Source organism: Protomyctophum parallelum (assembly GCF_964188405.1).
Source record: "Protomyctophum parallelum genome assembly, chromosome: 1".
Taxonomy (NCBI): Eukaryota; Metazoa; Chordata; class Actinopteri; order Myctophiformes; family Myctophidae; genus Protomyctophum; species Protomyctophum parallelum.
In genome coordinates, this window is record NC_139697.1 from 102,056,937 (window position 1) to 102,064,436 (window position 7,500).

Here is a 7,500-nt window from a genome sequence, read left to right on the forward strand (position 1 = left end):
AAAAATGTCATGATGACAACTCAACTATGACTAAATATACTGACAGTTTCGTCAACAAATAAAAACTAGACTAAAATGTTAGGAAGGGACTATAGTGGACTATAGAGATCCAGTATAATTCATTTTACACTTGGTTGCACGCTGAAAATAGCAGATCTACAAGATCACAACGCGTCACGCTGCGACGTATTGTGAGCTCGTAGATCGGCTATTTTCAGAAAGTCTAAAAACAGTCATTACGACGGCAGTCAACTAAATCAACTGCACACTAAAACATTCTAGGTGACTAAAATGTGACTGAAACTAAATGAAAACCATTGAAGAGACTATAATTATGACTAAAACTAAAATCTAAATTTGCTGCCAAAAACAACACTGAACCCTCCGGGGGTTATCAGCAGATTATCAGCTTCAACATTGTGTTCTCACTAAACAGTGAAGCTGCCTGAGAGCTTGTAGATCTGCTATTTTCCGGCGAACAGGTTTGGCTGTAGAGCGGGGGGGACAGAGCAGACCAAGTACCAAGGGAAAAGGTCACGTTTACAAAGTATTGAAGGGTTTAAGTGGTCGAATGTCATGAAAACACACATTTAGGATGAATGCAGTATGTAGTGTTGGTCCCTGCTTCGTCTCTCTCACAGCTAAGGGGTCTTTGGCCTACATTGAAGACCCCTGTTCTAGGAAAACAGTCTATACATTATATTTTTAACCAATAAAAACCACATTGAGACTAAAAGTCTCTTTAACACAGTGTGAACTGGACTAGAGAAGTCTCTTTAACACAGTGTGAACTGGACTAGAGAAGTCTCTTTTACACAGTGTGAACTGGACTAGAGAAGTCTCTTTACACAGTGTGAACTGGACTAGAGAAGTCTCTTTAACACAGTGTGAACTGGACTAGAGAAGTCTCTTTACACAGTGTGAACTGGACTAGAGAAGTCTCTTTAACACAGTGTGAACTGGACAGGAGAAGTCTCTTTTACACAGTGTGAACTGGACTAGAGAAGTCTCTTTTACACAGTGTGAACTGGACTAGAGAAGTCTCTTTTACACAGTGTGAACTGGACTAGAGAAGTCTCTTTTACACAGTGTGAACTGGACTAGAGAAGTCTCTTTACACAGTGTGAACTGGACTAGAGAAGTCTCTTTAACACAGTGTGAACTGGACAGGAGAAGTCTCTTTTACACAGTGTGAACTGGACTAGAGAAGTCTCTTTTACACAGTGTGAACTGGACCAGAGAAGTCTCTTTTACACAGTGTGAACTGGACTAGAGAAGTCTCTTTAACACAGTGTGAACTGGACCAGAGAAGTCTCTTTTACACAGTGTGAACTGGACTAGAGAAGTCTCTTTAACACAGTGTGAACTGGACTAGAGAAGTCTCTCTAACACAGTGTGAACTGGACTAGAGAAGTCTCTTTAACACAGTGTGAACTGGACTAGAGAAGTCTCTTTTACACAGTGTGAACTGGACTAGAGAAGTCTCTTTTACACAGTGTGAACTGGACTAGAGAAGTCTCTTTTACACAGTGTGAACTGGACTAGAGAAGTCTCTTTAACACAGTGTGAACTGGACTAGAGAAGTCTCTTTAACACAGTGTGAACTGGACTAGAGAAGTCTCTTTTACACAGTGTGAACTGGACTAGAGAAGTCTCTTTAACACAGTGTGAACTGGACTAGAGAAGTCTCTTTAACACAGTGTGAACTGGACTAGAGAAGTCTCTTTAACACAGTGTGAACTGGACTAGAGAAGTCTCTTTAACACAGTGTGAACTGGACTAGAGAAGTCTCTTTTACACAGTGTGAACTGGACTAGAGAAGTCTCTTTTACACAGTGTGAACTGGACTAGAGAAGTCTCTTTAACACAGTGTGAACTGGACTAGAGAAGTCTCTTTAACACAGTGTGAACTGGACTAGAGAAGTCTCTTTAACACAGTGTGAACTGGACTAGAGAAGTCTCTTTTACACAGTGTGAACTGGACTAGAGAAGTCTCTTTAACACAGTGTGAACTGGACTAGAGAAGTCTCTTTAACACAGTGTGAACTGGACTAGAGAAGTCTCTTTAACACAGTGTGAACTGGACTAGAGAAGTCTCTTTAACACAGTGTGAACTGGACTAGAGAAGTCTCTTTTACACAGTGTGAACTGGACTAGAGAAGTCTCTTTTACACAGTGTGAACTGGACTAGAGAAGTCTCTTTAACACAGTGTGAACTGGACTAGAGAAGTCTCTTTAACACAGTGTGAACTGGACTAGAGAAGTCTCTTTTACACAGTGTGAACTGGACTAGAGAAGTCTCTTTTACACAGTGTGAACTGGACTAGAGAAGTCTCTTTTACACAGTGTGAACTGGACTAGAGAAGTCTCTTTTACACAGTGTGAACTGGACTAGAGAAGTCTCTTTAACACAGTGTGAACTGGACTAGAGAAGTCTCTTTTACACAGTGTGAACTGGACTAGAGAAGTCTCTCTAACACAGTGTGAACTGGACTAGAGAAGTCTCTTTTACACAGTGTGAACTGGACTAGAGAAGTCTCTTTAACACAGTGTGAACTGGACTAGAGAAGTCTCTTTAACACAGTGTGAACTGGACTAGAGAAGTCTCTTTACACAGTGTGAACTGGACTAGAGAAGTCTCTTTTACACAGTGTGAACTGGACTAGAGAAGTCTCTTTTACACAGTGTGAACTGGACTAGAGAAGTCTCTTTAACACAGTGTGAACTGGACTAGAGAAGTCTCTTTTACACAGTGTGAACTGGACTAGAGAAGTCTCTTTAACACAGTGTGAACTGGACTAGAGAAGTCTCTTTAACACAGTGTGAACTGGACTAGAGAAGTCTCTTTTACACAGTGTGAACTGGACTAGAGAAGTCTCTTTTACACAGTGTGAACTGGACTAGAGAAGTCTCTTTAACACAGTGTGAACTGGACTAGAGAAGAGGCGACATCAGTAACACAGCTCTACCAGTAACAATAAATATACAAGACAATAACAGGACAAACATACAATACTCATAAATACAATAATAAATACAGTACCCTGCACTAAAGAAAAAGCTCAAAGGGAGAACAGGAACGTCTAATAACAATAAGGGCTAATATAAAAAAAATCTAAGCAACGAAATGTGTTAATAAACTTTTAAAAGCAAGAGAACCAACATTATTTTGCTATACGTTAAAGCAGGAGGCAGACGGGTCGGACCAAACAGGAGCAGTGTCTGGGAAGTGTGTCCATCAGAGCATTCCTCTCCTCTCCTCTCTCTATCTCTATCTCTCTGTTTCTGGCACAACAGCGCCCCTACTGGTACTCATAGTCATTGGCTCATTAACTAACGTCACATAGGTGAACACGGACATTGGAGTGGTTGCACCACTCAAAAAAAGACAAATAGGTTTAGGGATAAGGCGCAAGATTGATGTTGATTTTGTGCACAGGCACATTCTTTCATTTTGAGTTGTTTGTGTTTTGGAGTGTCAGTTTGGAAGCACTCGTTATCTGTAAAGCCACCTCCTGCTGCCTCCTTCACAGTGGCGTGCACAGATAGACACTAGGGGGCGCTAGAGCACCCCCTGCCCTTTTGGCAATGTGCTAAAAAAAAAAAAAAAAAAAAAACGTTTCATTTATGATCAATTCTTGATAAAAACGCTTCTATATTATTTATTTAGGCCCCCACAATCTAAAGCTATGTTTCTATGTCAGTGGTTCTTCGATTAAAAAAAATAGCAGACCTACAAGCTCGTAGCGCGCCACTCGGTGGTGCGCTATGAGCTTGTAGATCTGCTATTTTTCAATAGCTAAAATATGCTGTACAAGGTGCCCTTTTTTCACTTGAGCACCTGCCCCTCTAAATGTCTGTGCACGCCACTGCTCCTGCATCATGTGCACATTCTAAACAGGTGGTACGCAGGCTGCCTCCTGCATCATGTGCACATTCTAAACAGGCGGTACGCAGGCTGCCTCCTGCATCATGTGCACATTAAACAGGTGGTACGCAGGCTGCCTCCTGCATCATGTGCACATTCTAAACAGGCGGTACGCAGGCTGCCTCCTGCATCATGTACACATTCTAAACAGGCGGTACGCAGACTGCCTCCTGCATCATGTACACATTCTAAACAGGCGGTACGCAGGCTGCCTCCTGCATCATGTGCACATTCTAAACAGGCGGTACACAGGCTGCCTCCTGTATCATGTGCACATTCTAAACAGGCGGTACGCAGGCTGCCTCCTGTATCATGTACACATTCTAAACAGGTGGTACGCAGGCTGCCTCCTGCATCATGTACACATTCTAAACAGGTGGTACGCAGACTGCCTCCTGCATCATGTGCACATTCTAAACAGGTGGTACGCAGGCTGCCTCCTGCATCATGTACACATTCTAAACAGGTGGTACACAGGCTGCCTCCTGTATCATGTGCACATTCTAAACAGGCGGTACGCAGACTGCCTCCTGTATCATGTGCACATTCTAAACAGGCGGTACGCAGGCTGCCTCCTGTATCATGTGCACATTCTAAACAGGCGGTACGCAGACTGCCTCCTGCATCATGTACACATTCTAAACAGGCGGTACGCAGGCTGCCTCCTGCATCATGTGCACATTCTAAACAGGCGGTACGCAGGCTGCCTCCTGCATCATGTGCACATTCTAAACAGGCGGTACGCAGGCTGCCTCCTGCATCATGTGCACATTCTAAACAGGCGGTACTGCCTCCTGCATCATGTGCACATTCTAAACAGGTGGTACGCAGGCGGCTGTTGAGTGATTCAACAAGCGCTTCCAAACTCTGACACTTCAAACAATCTGAAAGGAATTTCTTGGAAAGGAAGTATAGTAGCTCATAAAATGTCTACAGTGGATTTTTTATGAAACAAACACACTGCAGATAGAAAGAGGATAATTCAAGCTTTCCGTACAGCTGCAATGTTGGTGAATGTTGGTAATACAATTAAATAGGACTGTTCTGTGTGGATGAATATTGGGCTGCCTATGGGAAGGTGCACCTTGTTAGCACCTTGTTGGCAAGATGGCCGCTGTGTGCATAGCATCAATAGCAGCAGTGGTTTAACAAGGAGTTTGCCTCATTTTATTCTAATCTCTATAAAACAGAACAGCTGGATGATGGTGCTCTCTCCGATATGTATTATTAGAATGTACTACTAGATGCCCCAATAGCAGCAGAGCCAGCATTGATGACTCTAATTTAGGGCTGGGCAACTTTGACGATGGAGAGGGCCATTATATATCCATACTCACTCGTTTTGAACTTGTAGATCGGCTATTTTTGCTATATTTGAATTGAAATCCTAAATATTTTTTTTGCTATAGTTTCTGTGTCTCATATAGGAGGGCTGTGGGCAGTTCAGAAACCGTCTTCCAGTAACATCATCGATGGGGAATACAAGCTAATAAAAACTGCAGGCTTTCTAAGTCCTGAAAAGTTACAATGCGAAAATCGAAGCCATTGTTCTCATGATAATGAAAATCTTTTTTTTTTTTTTTTTAATAATCTGCCTATATGATGATGTCACTGGAAGACGGTTTCTAAACTGCCCACAGCCCTCCTATGAGACACAGACTGAGTAGAAAGAAATCGTGCCATTTTTATCATGATTATTAGTGAGGACTTATTATATGAAGATAGGTTGAAAAGTGGTGAAGTGGTCCTTTAACACAGGGTGAGAACCACTGACACACAACACATCTGTCTGTCACCACAACGAGGCTGTCTGTCACCACAACCAGCCTGTCTGTCTGTCACCACAACCAGGCTGTCTGTCACCACAACCAGCCTGTCTGTCTGTCACCACAACGAGGCTGTCTGTCACCACAACCAGCCTGTCTGTCTCTCACCACAACCAGGCTGTCTGTCACCACAACCAGGCTGTCTGTCACCTCAACCAACCTGTCTGTCACCACAACCAGGCTGTCTGTCACCACAACCAGGCTGTCTGTCTGTCACCTCAACCAACCTGTCTGTCACCACAACCAGGCTGTCTGTCACCACAACCAGGCTGTCTGTCTGTCACCACAACCAGGCTACATGTCTGTCACCACAACCAGGCTGTCTGTCTGTCACCTCAACCAACCTGTCTGTCACCACAACCAGGCTGTCTGTCTGTCACCACAACCAGGCTGTCTGTCACCACAACCAACTTGTCTGTCACCACAACCAGGCTGTCTGTCTGTCACCACAACCAGGCTGTCTGTCACCACAACCAGGCTGTCTGTCTGTCACCACATCTGTCTGTCTGTCACCACAACCAGCCTGTCTGTCTGTCACCACAACCAACCTGTCTGTCACCACAACCAGGCTACATGTCTGTCACCACAACCAGGCTGTCTGTCTGTCACCTCAACCAACCTGTCTGTCACCACAACCAGGCTGTCTGTCTGTCACCACAACCAGGCTGTCTGTCACCACAACCAACTTGTCTGTCACCACAACCAGGCTGTCTGTCTGTCACCACAACCAGGCTGTCTGTCACCACAACCAGGCTGTCTGTCTGTCACCACATCTGTCTGTCTGTCACCACAACCAGCCTGTCTGTCTGTCACCACAACCAACCTGTCTGTCACCACAACCAGGCTGTCTGTCACCACAACCAGGCTGTCTGTCTGTCACCACAACCAACCTGTCTGTCACCACAACCAGGCTGTCTGTCTGTCACCACATCTGTCTGTCTGTCACCACAACCAGCCTGTCTGTCACCACAACCAGGCTGTCTGTCACCACATCTGTATGTCTGTCACCACAACCAGGCTGTCTGTCACCACAACCAGGCTGTCTGTCTGTCACCACAACCAGGCTGTCTGTCTGTCACCACAACCAGGCTGTCTGTCACCACATCTGTCTGTCTGTCACCACAACCAGGCTGTCTGTCTGTCTCCACAACCAGGCTGTCTGTCACCACAACCAGGCTGTCTGTCTGTCACCACAACCAGGCTGTCTGTCTGTCACCACAACCAGGCTGTCTGTCTGTCACCACAACCAGGCTGTCTGTCTGTCACCACATCTGTCTGTCTGTCTGTCACCAAACGAGGCTGTCTGTCCGTCCCATCGCTGAAGGATGTCTGGCCCAGACATGAGGTTATAGGTTTATACTAAGTTTCTGTGAGGTTATCTTTTGGGTTAGGTTTGTTTAAAACATATAGTTTTACTGAGGTCAGAGTTAAGGTTAGGTTTAAACATATAGTTTTACTGAGGTCAGAGTTAAGGTTAGGTTTAAACATATAGTTTTACTGAGGTCAGAGTTAAGGTTAGGTTTAGACATATAGTTGTACTGAGGTCAGAGTTAAGTTTAGGTTTAGACATATAGTTGTACTGAGGTCAGAGTTAAGGTTAGGTTTAAACATATAGTTTTACTGAGGTCAGAGTTAAGGTTAGGTTTAAACATATAGTTTTACTGAGGTCAGAGTTAAGGTTAGGTTTAGGCATATAGTTTTACTGAGGTCAGAGTTAAGGTTAGGTTTAGACATATAGTTTTACTG

At 44.2% G+C, this 7,500-nt stretch overlaps 1 protein-coding gene across 1 annotated transcript in view; it reads right to left on the reverse strand.

Annotated features, from left to right (window-relative positions):
• klf5l (Kruppel like factor 5 like) overlaps nt 1-7,500 on the reverse strand; it is a gene marked incomplete at its 5' end in the record, with an annotated part of 37,727 nt that overhangs the window by 29,305 nt on the left and 922 nt on the right. The gene's annotated exons all lie outside the window — the stretch shown is intronic.